The 22265-nt window shown below is 42.8% G+C and overlaps 1 protein-coding gene across 1 annotated transcript in view; it reads left to right on the top strand.

Annotated features, from left to right (window-relative positions):
- nfasca (neurofascin homolog (chicken) a) overlaps nucleotides 1–22265 on the top strand; it is a 283390-nt gene that overhangs the window by 76552 nt on the left and 184573 nt on the right. The window contains exon 2 of the mRNA XM_059653208.1: nucleotides 6462–6590. The gene's annotated coding sequence lies outside the window, so the exon portion shown is untranslated. The remainder of the gene's footprint in view (nucleotides 1–6461; nucleotides 6591–22265) is intronic.

Raw genomic sequence — 22265 nt, 5'->3', positions numbered from 1 at the left:
TATTTTTACTGGATCCTCAAACATTCACGCCCCCCACTACTGGCACTCATTCGCAGCAGTGTGTACTATCTACAAGATGCACTGCAGAAATTCTCCAAATCTCTTTAGTAAGCACCTTCCAAACCCACAACCACTTCCGTTTAGATGGACAATAGCAGATACATGGGAACATTGCCTGCAAGTTCCCCTCTCAGCCACTCACCATCCTGACTTGGAAATGTATCACTGTTCCTTCAGTGTCACCGGCTCAAAATCCTGGAATTCCCTTCCTAAGGGCATTGTGGTTCTACCTACAGCACATGGACTGCAGCTATTCAAGAAGGCAGTGCACCACCATCTCAAGGGCAGCTAGGTATGAGGCAATAAATGCTGTCTCAGTCAGTGATGCCCATATTTTAAAATGAATTTTAAAACACACCATTTGAATAAAAAAGGGAAGTAATCCATCTTTTGATGGTCTTTCATGGTCTTTGAATATTCAAAGTGCTTTAGATATTTTTGAAGTGTTTATAAGATTATGTGGTAGTCAATTTCCACAGAGGAAGATCCCACAGATATTGACCAGACTTTTAAATAAAAGGATGGTATTGATTAATTGATTAGTCTTGGGCAGGGAACTGGGGGAGAAATCTCTTGATGTTCTACCAAATATTGTTGTGATAAATGTTGTATTTTATCTCCACCAGAGAGAGAAGGCAAATAATTCATTTCAATTCTCACATCCATCATAGAATTCCTATACTGTAGAAAGAAGCCATTTGGCCCATTTCAGCCTGCACCAACCCTCTCTAGAGCATCCCACCTACAGTTCTGCCCTATCCTGTAATCCCTCATTTAGCATGGCCAATCCATCTCACCTCCACGTCTTTGGGCTTGGGGAGAACAATCAAACCCCATACAGTCACCCAAGGATGAAATATACCTAGGTGCCTGGCGCTGTGAGACAGTGATGCTAACTACTGAGCCATCGTGCTAACGATGAAATAGCATTGAACGGTTGGATTACACACAATATGCTGCACTGCAATCTTTTGTCTCTGAGGCATGGGTTTTACCAGCTGAAGTGTAGGCAGCCCAAATATTGGTTTAAATGTTATGCTTTGAAGGTTTAATATTTTGAAGCAGATTTCATCGTATGCATCTGGGGAGAATTCTGTACAAAATAAGAGGAGCCTTTTGTAATTTTCCTGTTAGATTGGGGTGCCTTTCACACTTCTGATCAGCCAATCAGAATTGACTTACCAGCCAATCAGCTCCCTTTTCTCCTATAGTAGAAATTGTTGTGATTGTTTGAAATTTGGCATTCTTACTGGTGTCCTGATGAGTGCCAGATGAAAATGATCAGCAACATTTCAGCAACATGTAAGAAAATGTACAGACCGTCCTGTTTATTCAGCTGATTTTTAACTCCGCCAGCTCTGTCTTTTTCTTTAAACAACTAGCCTCTTATCATATGAAGCCCCAGGATCTGTTTCTCTTAAAAAACCTTGGTTAAACAGGTGTGTGTTCTTCTGGAGCATTGCCAGAATCCTTACTGCCTCACAACAAAGCAAAATACCAGAGTCAGATTGAGCCCGTTTAGCTCACACTCTGAGATTATACATAACTTCTTACTCTTCACTCTGAAGTCAGAAATGTTATTTGTTTTGGGAAAAACAGCATGGACCCACACGAAGGAAATCTGTAAGAGTGTATTGTGGATAAAGGAATAGAAGGATGTGCTGCAGCTACAGAGTAACTGAGAAGACTCGAGTGGGATATCAGTAGCATTTTGGACCATTGGACCATATGGACTGTTTTTGTGCTGTAAATTCTGTAATTCCATCTTTATATTTCTATCACGTTTTTTTTCCCCTTGCAGAGATTCCTTTCACTGTTATAAAGATCCAGAGCTGTCTGAGCTGATTAGTGTTGACTAGGGGCAGTGAACATTTGGTTTACATGAAGGAAGGTTAGTCACCCCTAGCGTTGTCTGGTTTAGATCTTAAGACTGTAAGATGTAGGAGGTGAAGAAGGCCATCCTACCCACCAAGTGTGCTTCATGAGATTAATGAGACCATGGCTGATCTGAGAATTCTCAACTTCACCTTCCTGCCTTTTCCCTCACTAATTTAAAGTCAGTCTATCTCAGTCTTGAATACACCTAAATTCTACAGTTTAACTACTCTCGGAATGAAGAAATTCCTCATTTGTATGACTACATTGTGGGATTGTGTCTGTCAAGTAGGTCTGTGCCCATTTATGGGGGTGTGTTTGCGTCTGTCTGTGTGTTCATGCCTTTTTGTTTCTGTGTGTGCCTGTTTCTGTGTGTGCCTGTTTCTGTGTGTGCCTGTTTCTGTGTGCGTTTGTTCCTGTGTGCACCCGTTTCTGTGTGTGCCTGTTTCTGTGTGCGCCTGTTTCTGTGTGCGCCTGTTCCTGTGTGCGTTTGTTCCTGTGTGCACCTGTTCCTGTGTGCACCCGTTTCTGTGTGTGCCTGTTTCTGTGTGCACCTGTTTCTGTGTGTGCCTGTTTCTGTGTGCACCTGTTTCTGTGTGCGTTTGTTCCTGTGTGCACCCGTTTCTGTGTGTGCCTGTTTCTGTGTGAGCCTGTTTCTGTGCACCTGTTTCTGTGTGTGCCTGTTTCTGTGTGCGCCTGTTTCTGTGTGTGCCTGTTTCTGTGCACCTGTTTCTGTGTGCGTTTGTTCCTGTGTGCACCTGTTTCTGTGTGTGCCTGTTTCTGTGTGCGCCTGTTTCTGTGCACCTGTTTCTGTGTGTGCCTGTTTCTGTGTGCGCCTGTTCCTGTGTGCGTTTGTTCCTGTGTGCGCCTGTTTCTGTGTGCGCCTGTTTCTGTGTGCGCCTGTTTCTGTGCACCTGTTTCTGTGTGTGCCTGTTTCTGTGTGCACCTGTTCCTGTGTGCGTTTGTTCCTGTGTGCGCCTGTTTCTGTGTGCGCCTGTTTCTATGTGCGCCTGTTTCTGTGTGCGCCTGTTTCTGTGTGCGTTTGTTTCTGTGTGCGCCTGTTTCTGTGTGCGCCTGTTTCTGTGTGCGTTTGTTCCTGTGTGCGCCTGTGTTTGTGTCTCTTTGTTTGCTGCTCTTTATGTCTGTTTCTGTCTCTGTTTTTCTGTGTGTCTATTTCTGTCTTTGTTTCTGTGTGTGTCCGTTTCTGTCTGTTTCTGTTTCTGTCTGTTTTGGAAGTGAAAATAATGCCTTGAATCCTTTGTGGTGCCCATCTCTCTCTAACGGCATTGAGAGCATTGATAGACACCACCTGCCCTCTCTCCAAATACACCCGTGCGGAAACATAACGGTGGAAAAGGGGCAGGCTGTCGGCAGAGATGACACCCTCTGCAACTGGCCACCTAGACCTGTTTATAGCCAACCTGTCCAGGCCCTGGATCATACTCACAAAGAGGCCTTCCAGTTTTCTCACATCCCTCCGCACCAGGTGCCCAAAAATCAGGAGTGTGGGTCTAAAATACAACCAAAAACATAAAAAAAGCTTCTTCCCATAACTAAAAGGGGAGTGTAATCGCCCACAACCAATGCATTCATGATCCACAAACTCAACTTTGGCAAACATTATAGATTGATAAGTCCCCAGGGCCAGACCAGATTTATCCTAGTGATAATAGGAACTGCAGATGCTGGAGAATCTAAAATAATAAAATGTGAGGCTGGATGAACACAGCAGGCCCAGCAGCAACTCAGGAGCACAAAAGCTGATGTTTCAGGCCTAGACCCTTCATCAGACCTCTCTGATGAAGATTTTTCCTAGGTCGCTCCGGGAAGTGAGAAAGCAGGTTGCTAAGCCACTGGCGAAGATCTTTGCTTCCTCACTCTCGATGGGAGTCATACCGGAACATTGGAGGGAGGCAAATGTTGTTCCTCTTTTCAAGAAAGGGAATAGGGAAATCCCTGGAAATTACAGACCAGTCAGTCTTACGTCTGTGGTCAGCAAGGTTTTGGAAAGAATTCTGAGGGATAGGAATTATGACTATTTGGAAAAGCATAGCGTGATTAAAGGGAGTCAGCATGGCTTTGTGAGGGGCAGGTCATGCCTCACAAATCTTATTGAGTTCTTTGAGGACATCACAAGACAGGTTGACGAGGGTCGAGCAGTGGATGTGGTGTACATGGACTTCAGCAAGGCATTTGATAAGGATCGCCATGGCAGGCTCATTCATAAAGTCAGGAGGTATGGGATACAGGGTGATTTGGCTGCCTGGATTCAGAATTGGTTGGCTGACAGGAGGCAGAGTGTGGTTGTAGATGGTAAGTATTCTGCCTGGAGGTCCGTGCTGAGTGGTGTCCCGCAGGGCTGTGTTCTTGGGCCTCTGCTTTTTGTAGTTTTTATAAATGACTTGGATGAGGAGGTTGAGGGGTGGGTTAGTATGTTTGCTGATGACACAAAGGTTGGAGGTGCCGTTGATAGTATCGAGGACTTTTGCAGCTTCATCGAAACATTGACAGTATGCAGAGCTGAGCTGAGAAATGGCAGATGGAGTTCAACCTGGATAAATGCGAAGTTATGCATTTTGGAAGGTCGCACTTAATATAGGATCAAAGACAGGATTCTCGGCAGTGTGGAGGAACAGCGGGATCTTGGTGTTCAAGTGCATAGCTCCCTCAAAGTTGCCACCCAAGTGGATAAGGTTGTTAAGAAAGCATATGGTGTTTTGGCTTTCATTAACAGGGGGATCGAGTTTAAGAGCCACAAGGTTTTGCTGCAGCTCTACAAAACCCTGGTGAGACCACACTTGGAATATTGTGTCCAGTTCTGGTCACCCTATTATAGGAAAGATGTGGAGGCTTTGGAGAGGGTGCAAAGGAGGTTTACCAGGATGCTACCTGGACTGGACGGCTTGTCTTATGAGGAGAGGTTGACTGAGCTCGGACTTTTCTCTCTGGAGAGAAGGAGGAAGAGAGGTGACCTGATCGAGGTGTAGAAGGTAATGAGAGGCATAGATAGAATCGATAGCCAGAGACATTTCCCCAGGGCAGGATTGACTGCCACGAGGGGTCACAGTTTTAAGGTGTTAGGAGGAAGGTATAGACGAAACGTCAGGGGGAGGTTCTTCACCCAGAGAGTTGTGAGCGCATGGAACAGTTTACCAGTGGTAGTCGTGGAAGCAGAGTCATTAGTGACATTTAAGCGACTGCTGGACATGCACATGGACAGCAGTGAATTGAGGGGAATGTAGGTTAGATTGTTTTATTTTTGGATTAGGATTAATCCACGGTACAACATCGTGGGCCGAAGGGCCTGTACTGTGCTGTACTTTTCTATGTTCTACGTTCTATGTTCAACAGCAACACAAAATAAACAGATGGCCTGGAGCTTGTGAGCCAAAGCAATCTGCAGTTATCCAGGCCTGATACATGCGACATCCTCCACCCCGTGTCACTGAGGGAAAATGGGAGGACTCCCATGTAGAGCTCCCTCCCCCTGGGGATCCCCACTGCTGTGTGTAAATGAAAGAGTCAAGGTGGATGGTGTTAAGCAGCAGCTTGTACAAAAATGCCTGTTTGCGAGGTGGAAGGACACAGGGGCATCTGGGTCTACTTTATAAAGGGCTCAGGTGATGAGCTCCATTACCTGTTACCAGGGAACTCATACTCAACAAATCTCTGATGAGATTAATTAGAGATTTGCCAGGGACCTTCTCAGGGTTATGCAGCGACATCGAGGACATTGCAACACTCCTTCAGCGCAGCACTGGAGAGGGACAACCCTAGATTTTGTGTGCTTTGCTCTCTGGAGTGGGCACAGCACAGAACATGAAGAGACGTGTTGGTTTAGCAGCGCCTATCACCGGTAAGCCAATCATTTGGGCTGCAAGGTGGCCCAATGGTTAGCGCTGCTACCTCTCAGCACCAGGGATCCGGGGGCTCAATTCCAGCCTCGAGTGACTGTCTGTGTGGAGTTTGCACATTCTCCCCATGTCTATGCGGGTTCCCTCTTGGTGCTCTGGTTTCCTCCCACAGTCCAAAGATGTGCAGGTTAGGGTGGATTGGCCGTGGTAAATTGCCCAGGGATGTGCAGGCTGGACGGATTAGCCATGGGAAATGCAGGGTTACGGGGATGGGTTAGGGGATAGATCTGAGTTTGGAAGGTTGGTTCAGACTCTTTGGGCCGAATGGCCTCTTTCTGCACTGTTGGGATTCTGTCTCTCTCACTGTGTAATCAGCTGGGATAGGGTTTGGAGTGAGATAGTTGCCTGCAGGCAGTCCTGGGAGGTACAGTGGGGCTATCTTTTGGTTGCACCCAGGCACATCACTGGCTCGGTGTTGGAGGGGCTCTGAGCACAGCTGATATATGCCTGATGTGGTAAGGCACGGACTCCTTTTGTGCAGAGGATTGCGGTTGATGAATTATTCAGGAGGCAGCTGAGAGCAAGACAGAGAGAGCTGAGGGTGGGACTGAGAGTGTAAACCAGGGGACAGCTGTCATGCAATAAAACATTATATTGTCTGTACTTTACCAGTCGTAGCTGGGACGGTGATCTGGAGCTGAGATAGACTCGGTTTGGAAGAAAGAAGGGAAACAACGCAGAAGGAAAATTTCACGGGAAATCGTATGAAGGACTCCACTGAGAGAAGATTTTAAATCCCAGGTACTGTCCTTGCTGTTTACTGTTGTTTTGCGTACAAAGACTGCTGAGGGGGACGCATTAATTTTTAATAACAAACGCGTAAAGAAAGATGCTCCAGTGTTGCAGCAGGTACTAAGTATGAAAGGTTGAAGCGAGCAAGCCTGTTCCTGGTTTCCCTTAATGTTGACTAATCCTCGATTATTTGGAGCACTTTGTGTGGACCGTGCGAATTCTGCTTAAGAATACATGGAATGAAAGCGGGGATGATATTGACAGTGCAGACGGAAGCGAGGGCCATTACACGCTGAAGGCAGTTTTTAAAATCAAACCTCGGAATTGCAGCAAGAGAAGAATTTCAGAAAGCTGTTCCTTACCTCTGTGGATTTTCAAATAAATACACTCAGTGATCTAGGACTGTGTTAAAAGCTTGAATCTATTGAAGCAATTCAGATCGTTTATTATGTTGAATAATAGATAACTGGGAGTGATTTATAGATCGTTAGTTTGGAATCTCATCCAGATATTTGAATGGTCAATGTATAGGTTAATACATATAATCTATTTGAAGGATCTAGATAGATTAATGTGCAGAATAATGAAATCTAGAAGTAACGCACAAGCTGGAAGGAATCTGGCTAGTTCAGTATGTGTAGATTAGTGGATATCTGAGGGGTTGTTTGCAGGCTAGAATCTGATAGATGTGTTTACATATAGAAAGTGAGAGGACACAGTCCATAGAATATATTTTGTATCTAATGGAGATGGGGTTTGTTGTGTGCTGGAATGTGAATAATGGATTTAAATTTATATTTAAGCTTGTAGATACCTCGGTCTGGATTGCACATTCAAAACTAATTGAGATAAGATGGCTCATATAGATTTTAATGAAAGGCCTGAAGTAGGTTTCAGACTTGAAACTAATTGGAGCATTTGGAAGATTTGCAGACAGAATAATGGGTACCCTCGAGTTACAGGCTATAATTGAGGTGCCAAGTGACATCTGAAATAGCTGGAGAATAGATTGTATGTTTTATAATCACTGTCTGGCATCCATTATTCAATTAAGGCTGCCTAACCTTTCCAGCATCTGTAGAATTATTTTGATAACCTGTATCTTGGTGGTCTTGCTCAGGCTGGTCTCGTGAGGAGGTTGGAAGCTGGTGTCTTGCGGGAGGGGGCTTAGCAATGCTGCATGATAGGCTTGACTTCCCAGGAATTGAAGATTAATCTTCAGGCCATTTTAGTGATCAAAGCTCTGGAGAAAAATCATTGCGACACTGTCAAATCAACTTGTTTTTGGTACTTTTGGGCAAGGACGTGCTGTAGAAGCTTGCAATTGGCAGAACAGACATAAGATTTCCAAATTTTTAAAGGGACTAACAATTTGTACGACATGAGAGCTAGATACTAATTAAGTCAACTCTGAAAATATGCCAGGAAGCTATTGTGGCCCAAGCTATTGTTCAACTTGTTAATTAATATTTTTAAATTTTCTTGGAATATATTTATTTGTTATACAAATACTGAAGATGGAGTAGTAAAGCAGTTTGAGTAGCCATCAAGTATCAGGGAGCTGATGGCCTAGTGGTATTATCCCTAAGTTGTTAATTCAGCAACCCAGGTAATGTTCTGAGGATCTGAGTTTAAATTCCACCGTGGCAAATGGTAGAATTTGAGATCAATGTTTTTAAAAGTAATATCTGGAATTAAGAGTCCAAGGATGGCAATGAAATTGTTGCCAACTATTAGAGAAACCCATATGTCTCACCAAAGACCTGTGGGGAAAGAAATCTACCAACTTCACCTGGTCTGGCCTTCATGTTACTTCAGACCCACAGCAATGTGGTTGACTATTAAGTGCCCTCTGGGCATTTGGAAATGGCAATAAATATTGGCCTAGCCGGAGACATCCATGACCTGTGAATGATTTTTTAAAAATCTACCAGTCGGCTAATAAAGAGCCTGTCTGCCTCTCAGTTGGCCACAAGAGGCAGATCACCGCTGAAGATGGACATGCCAGGTGACCAACCTTGGGGCAGTTGGAAGCAGGAGGCTACATGTCAAAACACTCAAAAATGTAGTCAACTAAAGCTGACGATTCTACCTGAAGGATGAACCATTGTGGCATCCTTACTCTTGAATCCTCCTGAAGAATGTTTTGCTGCTGATTTTTGTCTAGAATAGTTGTTTTTGTTCATGCACGAGATGTGGGCATCATTTGCAAGGCCAGAATTTGTTTCCCATTGCTAATTGTTCTCAGAAGGAAGGCGGTGGTGAGCTTTGATCTTCACCCTTTGCAGTATATGTGCTGTTGGTATATTCACAGTGCATTCAAAATGGAAGTCCCAGGCTTGGAGACAGCAATAGGGAAGAGACAATGAAATAATTTCAAGTTTGGATGGTGTATTGCTTGGCATGGATTTTTCAGATGGTGATACTCCCATGTATCAACTGCTCTTGTTCTTCCAGATAGTAATGCCTTGGAGGGTGGAAGGTCCTTAATGAATGTATCCTGAAGATGGTATATACCAGTGCTGTGCTGTATCAGTTGTGAAGGGGGTGGCTGAATGTTTAAGATGATGTTGATTAATCATGGTAAAACTGAAGATCTGATGGACACTCCACATTTGTTCAAAATGGAAACTCTAGGTGAAGCAAGCCAGGGCAAGTGGGTCCTGGATGCTCAATGCTAGTCATCAGTAAATGTAGATCATCACCTATCATAAAATGATTTTAGGGGCATTCCCAATAAGTTCTAAACAAGCTCTGGACCCCTAAACATTAGGCAACAATCAGTATTGCCATGGCTTCCTTTTAATCTTGCAAACTTGTCACCTAACTTAAATGCCCGCAACATGTAGGTCACTGAGTTGGAAATTGCAAAGAAAGAGTGAATTCAAATTCCATTAACTTCCATGGATTCAAAGCCCAGAACATTAACTGGGTCTCTGGACTAATAGTCTAGTCGTAATACCACTCGACCATTGCCTACATTTGTGCTCATTGCCTATATTCATCCCTTCGTGTCTATATTAGCTCGCTTCAGGGCTGAGTCCCTCAACCCAACACCAACTCTCTCTGACCCTTGCCGTCCTGAAATTTATTCTCTTAAGATAATGATCCAATTATTTTTTGAAGGCCTCAATCTACCACTCTTTCTCAGTCAGTGCATTCCAGATTACTACCATATTTTGCGTAAATGCCATTGTTTCTTTTGCCTTAAATTGGTGTCCTCCAGTTCTCAATCCTCACTTAAATTCTAAGAGGTTAAAGTATCATCTATCAGAAAACACTCTTGTGAAGTCTTTGGGGATGTTCCCTTACACTAAAGTCACAATCTAAATGCAAAGCTGATGTATTGTTCTTGACAGATCCAAATCAACAAAGCAATTGCAATTAGATCTTTCACCTGCCCGGCATAAGTTCTTGTCTAATGAAATCTTTTGTTAACCGTTAAGAAGCAACAAAATGTCGCTTGAGTTCTTCTTATTTGGTTCTATTCATCAGAGGCTCACTCATGTACCGGCACATAATTTGTTTTTGTTGCTCTGTCAGTCGCCGACCAGCTGTAGAATGTGGGCAGTCAGATTACTGTTAAAGTGATCTTCCACATACCATTTCGCAAATGAACAAAAGTGCCTCAGTACTGATTCAAGACCATTACCCACCTCCTCTGCGCTCCTGATAGGTGGATATAATTGGATGGTGTTGATTGCTCAGTTGAATACCAATTGATTTGTCCTCTTCAATATAGATTTCATCATATATCGTGTGATTTTGTGAACTGAGTCAATTCATGTTCATGCATCTTGCAGAAAAAAGTAGCTCAAGGATTATAACCATAACGATATCACCCTGTGAATGTGAGTTCCTTCATTATCTAAGGGAATCAGTGATCTCTAACTATTGCTGAAATGAATTCTGCAGCGCTTTTGATTTGCATTTTTGCATATTTCATTGTGAGTTTGCCTTCTTAGACTGTGAATTTATTTAAATCTTGTCTGTAAATGTCTAAAACAATGCATTTTGTTAAATTACGCAGTTGTTCCGATTGTGAGCAATGAAGTATTTTAAGTCTCAGAGCCATGGATCAGTGTCAGAGGCCCTGAAGCTGATTCCTCCCCCCACCACCTCCCAGTAGTCAACACATAGCGGTAACTGTTAGCATTTAGAATGTGTTCGGAGGGGCATCACAAACGTAGGATTATACCATTCAGCAGCGTCACTGTAGTTGTCAGAGTTTGAAATGTTCTACTTCACTGAACTCACTAAGACATGGAGCAAAATCAGTCAATGCACAAGTTTTAAAAAAATCATTCTTGGGACTTGGGCATCAGCAGTGAGAATAGCACTTATTGATTACTTCCTTGACACTGTGCTTGTTTGATATAACAGGGCCACTTGTTAGGTCAGGGCAGAGAGCACGAATTCTATTGGCATTCGGACAGGAGTTACATATGGACCACACTGGGTGAAATCATTTGGTTATGTTTCAGTAAAGGACTTCAGTGAGTGGGATAAAAAGAGAGCGCTGGAGAAATGTAACAAGACTGGCAGCACAGGGAAGGAAATGGCCTAGTGGTATTATTGCTAGACTGTTAATCCAGAGACCCGGATAAAGTTCTGGGGACCCAAGTTTGAATCCAGCCTTAGTGGAATTGAATTAAATAAAAATTTGGAATTAAAAGTCTAATGATGTCTGTGAATCGATTGTTAGGGAAAGGCTCATCTGGTTCAATAATGTCCTTTAGGGAAGAAAGTTATTAGCCTTACCTGGTCTGGCCTACATGTGACTCCAGACCCACAGCAATGTGGGTGACTCTCTGGGCAGTTGGGGATGGGCAATAAATGGTGGCACCCTCATGCTGTGAATGAGTAAAAAAAATTACATAGAATTTACATTTTGAGTCCAATGACTCTTCTTCGAAAGATGATATTTTGTCAGGTGCTCAAAACATTTAGTGAAGGAGTTAAGTTTGAAAGAACATTGCAAAGGAGGAGGAAAATGTGGAGAGCTCTAAAGATGAAATCGCAGACTCATTAGCGGAAGTGTAGCTACCCATATTGAAGGGTGGCATGATGGCTCAGTGGTTAACACTGCTACCTCACAGTGCCAGGGACCCAGGCTCAATTCCACCCGTGGGCAACTGTCTGCGTGGAGTTTACACATTCTCCCTGTGTCTGTGTGGGTTTGCTCTGGTGACCTCCTGCAGTCCAAAGATGTGCAGCGTAGGTGGATTGGCCATGCTAAATTGCCCATAGTGTTCAGGGATCTGTGGGTTATAAGGGAATGGGTCTGGGTGCAATGCTCTCTTGGTCAGTGTGGACCTGTTGGGCTGAAGGACTTGTTTCCACATTGTAGGCATTCTATGAGTTGCCCTGATTTAGGATTCCTTTTTTCAGAACAGCTGAGGTTCTTCAAAATTTTTGTTTTTATTTCAGATTTCCAGCATTCATACTTATTTGCTTTTATTGGAGTCGTGAGATTTTTCAGACAATTCCACGATCATTTTTACAGATGTCAAAATTTTGTTTTACTTCCAAGGTTTTAAACTGAATTCAGATACACAGACTGCAAAAATGCAATGTGAACACATTCTGAGTCTAGACCTCTGAAGTTTTAATACAGGAGCAAAATCACAACATCCAAATTCCTCCTTAATGCCTTTTAAATTGGCTTCAGCTAGTTTAAAAATGTATAATAGAACATAGAACATAGAACATTACAGCACAGTACAGGCCCTTCGGCCCTCGATGTTGTGTCGACCTGTCATACCGATCTGAAGATAATAAAATGTGAAGCTGGATGAACACAGCAGGCCAAGCAGCATCTCAGGAGCACAAAAGCTGACGTTTCGGGCCAGGAAGGGTCCAGGCCCGAAACGTCAGCTTTTGTGCTCCTGAGATGCTGCTTGGCCTGCTGTGTTCATCCAGCCTCACATTTTATTATCTTGGAATTCTCCAGCATCTGCAGTTCCCATTATCTCTGATACCGATCTGAAGCCCATCTAACCTACACTATTCCATGTATGTCCATATGCTTATCCAATGACGACTTAAATGTACCTAAAGTTGGTGAATCTACTACCGTTGCAGGTAGTTCCATTCCCTTACTACTCTCTGAGTAAAGAAACTACCTCTGACATCTGTCCTATATCTTTCACCCCTCAATTTAAAGCTATGCCCCCTCATGCTCGCCGTCACCATCCTAGGAAAAAGGCTCTCCCTATCCACCCTATCTAACCCTCTGATTATTTTATATGTTTCTATTAAGTCACCTCTCAACCTTCTTCTTTCTAATGAAAACAGCCTCAAGTCCCTCAGCCTTTCCTCATAAGACCTTCCCTCCATACCAGGCAACATCCTAGTAAATCTCCTCTGCACCCTTTCCAAAGCTTCCACATGCTTCTTACAATGCGGTGACCAGAACTGTATGCAATAATTGGGTATTGATCAGGTCAGGAATCAATTCTGAACAGATTATTGATTGACATAAAATCCAAATTTGTGCATAATGATTGTATTTTGGTTTCAGCTTTGATATTGATCAAATTAAGGTCCGAAATTCAATACAATCAGCATTTTAAACAGGAGCCCAGCTACCAATAGAACAATGATCCTCAGAATCTTTGGTAATGCAGCCTGTTTTCTCAGTCAGGAGCACACCTTTCAGAGTAAATGCCTTGTGAAAACTGAAAACTGCTGATGAGGAACAGGAACAGAAAACTTCCAACGTAGGTGATCACCACTGACTAGCTCTGCAATCCCCCTCCCCAGTTGTTCCCACTAGTGTTTTTTTTTACCTATCATGAGATTGTTGGAAAGTTATCAAAAATGCACAAAAAATCAGGGATACAATGGGCAGTTGGGCTGTCAGTAATCTCAAAAGGAAAGTTTTTTTGGTGCCTGTGACTTAATTGCCAGATGCAAATGGTCATTTTTGGCAGAACCTGCACAAAGACTTGTCAATGAAGTGTTTTTGAACTTCTGCCCTGAGGTTAAGTCCCAGAGTTGGTTTTATGATTTTTATTGTAATTCCGCTTAATGGAAAAAGGAAGAAGCTTCAAAAGCAAATAACTCAAAGGAAATAAATCCTTACAAAGTACAAAAATGCCAGGCAGAAACTGGACTGGGCCAGCCATTCAAATGAAAGAGCAGGTCAGAGGCTATTTATTTATATATTTATTACCCATTTCTAACCAAAGATACTGAAGGAGCAGGCTGGGGAGTGGCTTGGAATGAGCTCCGTCCAGAAGGTGATGCCCAGAATCAATACTCACCGAAACAACTGGCAAAATGTTTGAGAGACTTCCAGCTGCCCGAGAGAGGAAGAGCTGTCTCTCCTAGGATGGATTTACCAATCGCCAGCTTACGTGCCCATCTCAACTGTTTTGCTTGGGCAAGTTGATGGAACATTAGGCTGTTCTTAGATATATATCACAAGAGAGTGTGGGGTCAGTGTTAACTCTCACTATCCCAGGCAGATACCAGCTAGGGGTACAATACATCGAATGGAATGAGGCAACCCACATAACCATTATCTGCCTCAAATTTGGCCAACTCCAGTTTTGAGTTGGTGAGGTCCTCCTCAAATCATAGAATGACATACCACAGGAAGAGGCCATTTGGCCCACCATGAATGTATCAGCTCTTTGATACAGCTGCCTAATCAATCTCTTTCTCTGTGGCTGATCAATTACTTATCCAATTCTCCATTGAGACTTACCATTGAAGCTGTTCCTACCAGCTTGTCAAGCAGTGAGTTGCAGATTGCACAAAGAAACCTAACTGCATTAAAATAAAGCTCCCTTTCATTATTCTTCATGGGTGTGAGCATCACTGGGAAGATTAGAATTTGTTGCTGATCCTCAATTACCCTTGAACTGAGTGGCTTATTCAACCATTTCACAGCGTGGTTAAAAGCAGTGCCATTGCTATGGGTCTGGAGTCAAATGTAGGCCAGACCAGTTTAGGGTGACAGTTTCTTTCCCTAAGGAGAGCCACATGAGTTCATTCAAACAACTGGTGATAATGTTATTATCACCATTTTTAATTACTAATGTTTTCAAGTCCAGATTTAATATTCAAGTCTAAATTCCAGAGGCCCACTTGCTCGGATTTCAACCATGCCCCAGAACATTGGTTTGGCGTCTGGATAATTAGTTCAATGATAATACTACTGTACCACCATCATTAGAATCGTACGGTACAAAAGAGGCCCTTCGGCCCATCTGTTTCTGGTGGTTTCTTCATGTTGCATCTGTTCCTTTCATTGACTGCCTGAAAATTGTGTATGTTTTTTTATGTTTTGAACTCTTCTGCCAGTGGAAAGAGCTCCCCTTACTTCCCCTGTCAAAGTGGTTCATGACTTTGAACACACCTATCAAATCTATTGTTCAACCTTCTGAACACTTAAGATAAACTTCGCAGATCTCTGGTCATAACTGAAGTCCTTAATCCTGCACCATCCTTGTAAACCTCTTCTCCAACTCCTCTGAGTCCTCAATGTCTTTCCGAAAATGTGGAGCCCAAATCAGAACACCAAATGACACTTCATACTGAATATGACCAATCCAATTTGCTGCTTTAAACTTGAGGCTTGAGTGGGTGAGTAGTCATGGATTCTCCATTTGACCAAACTGGTCAGGAGCAGAGCCAGAGGACACCGAACAATGTACATATTTAACATTGAGTTGAAGAAGGTGCAGAAAAGATTTACAAGGATATTCCTGGGACGATAGGTTTTGAGTTATAAGAAGAGGCTGGGACTTTTATTACTGGAGCATAGGAGGTTGAAGGCTGACCTTATAGAGGTTTATAAAATCATGATTTAAAAGGGACCTGAGGGGCAACTTCTCCAAATGCAGGTTTGTTCATATGTGGAATGAACTGCCAGAAGAAGTGGTCGATGCAAGTAAAATTACAACATGTAAATGACTTTTGAACAGTTACATGAGTAGGAAAGGTTTAGAGGGACATGGGCCAAAGACAGGCAAATTGGGCTAGTTTAGTTTTGTATACTTGGTTAGCAGGGATGAGTTCGACTAAAGGTTCTGTTTCTGTGCTGTATGACTCGATGATTGTACTTTTCAGTTTTCCTGTGGACAAGAGGGATTCTGGCTGGACAACCTCATGGTGCAAAATAGTGTCAGAATGAAATAGAGGTGGAATTTCTGCCTTGTGTAAAGTCAAAAAAACTAGAAGGTCAACTCTCAGCCTATTTGATCTGTAGCCCATGTTTCATCTTGCAGATATTTTCTAATCAGCCTGTTCAGATATGTCTGGAGCAGGTGAGGTTTGAATTTGGACCTCCTGGCTTAGAGGTAGGGACACTATAATATGTTTTATTTTACATAGGAGCAGTACTGTGGTAGGAATTTGCCTGAGGACTGTTGAGTCGATGAGGAAAAAAGTACGCTCTGATTTCCGATCGCTAAAAAGAAGCACAGTGAGTCTGCAAATTTAACAATCCCCATCCCCAAGGAAAATACCTCATGTCTTTCTGATTCCAAGAGGGCCTAATGGATGTGCATAAGTATTAATTGCTCCTTTAAACACTCCTTCAGCCTGGAGTTAACCCCGCTATGGTCTTGACCACACTGACTGTTATAAAATACTCACCAGCTCCTTCTGGAGAATGGCTGAAGGTATGAAATAAAGACTTGTAATTGCACTTTTCATGATCACTGAAAATAGAATCATAGAGTCATGGAATCCCTACAGAGCAGAAAGAGGCCATTTGGCCACCTGAGTTTGCGATGACCCTCTGAAGACCATCCCACCCAGACCTATAACTCAGCATTTCCCATGGCGAATCCATCGAACCTACACATCCCTGGACACTACAGGTAATTTAGCATGGCCAGTCCATCTATCTTGCACACCTTTGGATGCCTCAAGGCACTTCTCATCCCATGAATAGTTATGAAGTATGGTCATTTCTGCCATAAGGGAACTGTGGTGGCCAATTTGTACACAGCAAGCTCCTACAAACAGCAATGACCAGATTATCTTTTTATGTCATATTGATTGAGTAATAAAAACTGGCCAGAAGCATCAAGAATCTCCTCCCGTTCTACCTTGAAATCTGCCATGTAATCTTTTATATCTGCCCGAGCAGACAAATGGTTCCTCAGTTCACCATTTCATTGAACAGACAGCACTCTGTGCAGTACAACACTCTCTCAGTAAAGGTAAAGTAGCCATAATCCTAGAGGACTACTTTAATGTTAGACAGGGATAACTACTGGCTCAGCGATTAGCACTGCTACCTGACAGCGCCAGGGACCCGGTTCGATTCCAGCCTCGGGTGACTGCCTGTGTGGAGTTTGCATGTTCTCCCTGTGTCTGTGGGGGTTTCCTCTGGGTGCTCCAGTTTCCTCACACAGTCCAAAGGCATGCCAGTTAGGTGGATTGGCTGTGCTAAGTTGCCCTTAGTGCTCAGGGGTGCCTGGGCTAGGTGGGTCACCCATGTTATATACAGGGTTACAGGGATGCGGTAGGGTAGTGAGTCTGTGTGGGAGGATGTTTGGGGGAATTGTGTGGGTTTGATGGGCCAAATGGCCTGCTTCCACATACTGTAAGGATTCTATGATGGTGAGTTTAATATGAGATCACCATACCTCAGGTGAAGTTGAGCAGGTGGAACTTGGGTAGTAACCTCAGCTAGTGCAGGAATTGAACCTGTGTTGTTTGTCTCATGCTGCATTGCAGACCAGCCAGCAGAGCTAACTATCCTTGAGTCAGTCAGTACTCAGGCCTTGGAAATGTGGCTTTTACTCCATGGCTTAGTGGTGACAGTCCTATCAACTGTACTATAACCAAGGCTTGAAGCTGGGGAATAAATTATCAATCATGTTCACATCCTGGGCATGATTTTGGTTTGGTAAAATGCATTTTTGAAATTTTGACAAATGGCCTATAAATGTTCATCTGTTATTTCTGATTAAAATAAGTAACCTGCAAACCCCCATTCTCTGTTCTCACATGTGTGGATGGATACCAAGTGGAAATGCTGCAGGGCTGTTGGCATCTGTGGGAATCATCTTCTAACATTAATCAACACCATTACTGTAAAAGAGAAGGAAACTGGAATGAAATTAACCAGTAGGAGCCAGTGATATGAAAAAAAATCAGAATGTCAGGATTGATGCATTTTTGTGCAAATTATTGTTGCTTTTCCCTCATGTTTACTGCTGTTGTCTGAGTTCCTAATCTAGGTAGCTGTGAATTAGCTACTGATTAATTCTTAGTCTGTTAGAGTGGGCTTCAGTTTCCTTCTCATTAATGATAATTATGATAATGTTCACTCCAGCAAGGAGGCTTTGGAATTTTCTGCTTTTCTCTCATACACGCTCTCAATCACTTGCCTCTTACTCTCTTAATGCCTTTCATATTCATTCTATCCTGCTCATTCCCATTCATTTTCTTTGCCTGTTAATTGTGTTAATAATTTCAGTAAATTTGTAAATATTCTACCTTTTAACATGTGCATTTTCTAAGTCCCCAAACGTTAAATGGCCCTTGACTGGCCATGAATATCTTTTGCAGACAAACATGGACACCAGCAATTCACAAACACTGCAGTGAATGTGGATTTCCAAAAACTGAATTTTCTTTGTGATTTTCTTTTAGAATTTCAATCCTAAATTGCTGCAAGTATTAACTCAAGTGTTGGGTTAAGATCCAAAGATGTGTAGGTGATGTGGATTGGCCATGCTAAATTGCCCTGTTGTATCCAGTAATGTGCAGTCTAGGTGGATTACCCATACTAAATATGGGGTTTTAGAGATATGGTGGGGTGCTGGGGCTTTGGCAGGTCAGTGCAGATTCAATAGGTCAAATGGTCTCTTTCTGCACTGAAGGGATGCTATTATTAAGTTTACATTCAGTTTGGGCTGCATGTGGTTTTGATTTAAAATTTATTGTCATATATACTCAAGTACTGGGGTACAGAAGTACAGTGAAAAATATACTACGTCGCCACACAGCACTATCTTAAGTACGGAGTACCTAGGCACAAAAACTCAGGTATGATTAGTAACAGACAAACAAAGTTAAAAATAAAGAGTTATCGTTGTTCTTAGTATAAGTAGAATAATACAGAAATAAAGTTGAAAGTTAACATTACAGTCCTTCCTAATAGCCACAGGCATAATGAAACTTCTTATATTTCTGTAGAGCTGTGACAGCCTCAGAATGTTTACAGCAAAACCTCTTTGAAGCATATAGTATTCACAATCAAAAGGTAAGTATCAGTTGCACACACCATGCTCTCACAAGTAGCTATGTGTTTTATAAGCAGATAATCTGGGTTAATGAAACAAAAACAGAAATTGCTGAAGAAACTCAGAGCATCTGACAGCATCTGTGGAGAGAAAGCAAAGTCAATATTTTTGCTCCAAATATTCACCGTCTGCGGTTCTTTATTTTAATCTAGTTGAATGACATTGGTTGAAGGATAAATATTGACCAGGATATGATGGAATGCTCAATAAAAACTGAAAGAACTGCGGATACTGTGAATCAGGAACAAAAACAAAATTGCTGGAAAAGCTCAGCAGGTCTGGCAGTATCTGTGAAGGAAAAAGCAGAGGTCAGGTTTCGGGTCGCCGGACCTGAAACATTAACTCTGTTTTTTCCTTCACAGATGCTGCCAGACCTGCTGAGCCTTTCCAGCAATTTTGTTTATGTACGATGGGAAGTTTCCCTGGTCTTGCTTTGAAACGGCACATTCGGGTCTTCTACATCCAACTGAGAAGGCAAATGGGGCCTCAGTTAAATGTCTCATTAACTGAAGGGACCTTCAACGCAGCATGAGTGTCAACCCTGGGCACTCCTGCTCTGAAGAGAGACTGCAACACACAACTGACCCGGGGAGAGTGTGACCGTACTGAGCTACAACTGACCACAGAGTTGTAAATTTAGAGGAAAATGCAAGTGTGTTTGTGGTTTCATGTGCAAGTGTGGGTTTGGCTTGAGGTGCACATCTCCTGATATTTATACAGGGGCTCTACTCCAAGTCTGAATCACTGTGCATATATGGCTAATTTATTTTCATAAAGTAACAACTATATAACAATGGTCGACTGATTGCAATCTAACTGAGAGGCTTGGATGTAATTGAGATCAAATTATGAATTACCAGTAGTTATTGGCTAGAATGACTTGAGGGCTTCAAATGGTTTCAATATAGAAGTATGAATACTTAACAATGAATGCAGGCCTAAGTCAGATTTGGACAATGATTTAAATAGTGATAGCAAAATTCAAGATGGTTTCTGTCATTAGAACCTTTAAATGAGATTCAAACCTTGAAATCTCTCCCTTGTGTATTGTTACTCTCGTACATATCTTCCACATTTCATTTGTTTAGCTTTATTTTGACTGTATTGATGATGGATGTTGTCAGAATGTGTAATCTAGAGAATGCATAGCGATTTCTACTCATCAAAGCTAACAGCTAGTTAGTTTATTATCAGTTAAGTGGCTGCTCATGAAATAATGCTAATAACAATTAACTGCACTGCACTCAACACTCAAATGGTTATGAACAGAATTTTTGTTTTGCTGCTTTTAATGGTCTGAAGTGAACAAAAGTAATGAGTCTCAGGGAAGCCTTTAGTAAAGATGTGGGTAAAGCAGGTGATTAACAGCAGAGACTTGGCACTCAGCAACACCCATCGCTCCCAGAGGCATTGTCTGTGACACACACCAGACAAAGGAAGCACGAGAGTTAATTATCACATGGAAGTGATGGTGAATGGTGCTGGGGAGCATCAATAATGCTGGTAACAGTCATGGGGAACGAGGAGGGATGGAGGATGGGGAGGTAGAAGATAAGCTAGCATTCTGATTCTTGTGGCTTAATCATAAATCTGTCAAACAGCTAATTACATTTGATCTGGAGCGAGAGTGAAGGGAGTGTGACAAATCCCGAGAAAGGCAGGAGTATGCTTTTTGGTGTTCATAATGGGACTTGCCACTTATCGGATGGTTATAGATCAACACAGCAACCCTGGTAAGATGCAGGAAGAGATTCAAGACTCTGGAAGATTCTCTTTAAAACATCTTTTCCTTCTGTTGAAAGAATATATAATAATTTCACTGTATTGCAGGGTTCCATGCTTTTGCTTGTCATCAGCGGGATAGATTGTGTAAATGGCTAGAGATAAAAAAAATTGCATTTCAGTGGCGACTTGCACGTCCACAGGGTTTCTCAATCTTCTTCACAGCTAAAGCAGTATTTTTGAAGCACGATTATTGTTGGAATATACAAAATGTTCTGACGAGTTGATACTCATAAGGAATAGGAGCAGGAGTAGGCTCTTGGAGCCTGCACTACCATTCAATATGATCATTGCTGACACTATTTTACCTAAACTAACCATAACCCTCACTATATTTAATATCTAGAAATCTAGCGATCTCTGTCTTATCGAGCAGTTGTGGAAAAAGAGGCTGTGCTAGAGGCAGCTGGGTGGAAAGTGGCATCATCAGAGCAAATGTATGAGAGAGAGAGAGCAAGAGAAAGAAACTGGGAGAATGGAATGGAATCCTTACGGGAAATAAGGTGTGACGATGTATAATCCAGATAACTGTGGGAGTCAATGGGCTGGTAATGAATATTGGCGGGCAGTTTATCCTCAGAAGTGGAAACAGTGAACCAGGAAGGGAAGGGAAGAGTCAGATGGGCTAGCTGAAGGTGACAGAAGGATGGAAATTGGAAGCAAAGCTGATGCACTTTCCCAATTTGGGATGAAAGCCATAATTAGCACTGCAGATATCGCAAATAAATTAGAGAAAGAGTTGTGAGTGGTGGCCCATGTAGGACTGGAACAATGAATGTCCGCAAAGAGACAGGCATAACTGGGCCAGATGCGAGTTCCCATTTGCCACAAGCTTGACCTGTAGAAAGTGAAAAAGGTTACAGGAGAAGTTGGTCAAAGTGAGACAAGGACAGCCAGGTGAAGGAAGGCTTCTTTGGCCTGGTTTCAAAGAAGCGAAGCTGTCTCTGTGACCTACCTAACAGTTATCCCTCAATCAACCTCACAAAATATCAGGCACCTTCTGTTGTGAGGTTGGGTGGGAGGAGAGGGGGGAGGGCAGTGGAAGCTGGATGTGGCAAATGGAGTGTGTGTTGCCAATATAAGGGCATGCACAGAGGGCATTGCACAACTGTGACAGAGCCTGCTGGCCTGTCTCCCCACTGCTGCCCCATGTTGCTGTCCCCAACCCTCCTTGCAGCTGCCTGTTGCCCACCCATCCGTCTGTCAGCTAACCACTGCTCCTATTGCCCCACTTCATCTGGACCTTGGCCCCCTTCATGTGCTCTTCTCAAGTCGAATAAGTGTATTGTTTGCCTTAGCATTGGTGTTTCTTGCGAATGCCCAGATGAGTGCAAGACCCAAAGCTGCAGGGAAGTGTGGCAGTACTCAAGTTCTGTACTACCCAGTGACAAAAACTTAAGCTGATCATAGTCAACAGCTGAAAGGTGAGGCAGTAGCAGCCACTGGACAGATCATGATCACCAGATTGTCTATCCAGTTACACCTCCTCCAGTTTCAGAACCATAATGTCCATTCCTCTGTTGACACGGGTGGAAGTTCTGGAGGTCCCTCTCTTCCAGCACCTAAAACCAAGAACCGTCATGTTCTCACGGGCAACTCCGGATACACAATAAATGTCAGAATTGCC

The sequence above is a fragment of the Stegostoma tigrinum genome, chromosome 21, assembly GCF_030684315.1.
Source record: "Stegostoma tigrinum isolate sSteTig4 chromosome 21, sSteTig4.hap1, whole genome shotgun sequence".
NCBI classification, from domain to species: domain Eukaryota; kingdom Metazoa; phylum Chordata; class Chondrichthyes; order Orectolobiformes; family Stegostomatidae; genus Stegostoma; species Stegostoma tigrinum.
This window is presented reverse-complemented; position numbering and strand designations above follow the sequence as displayed.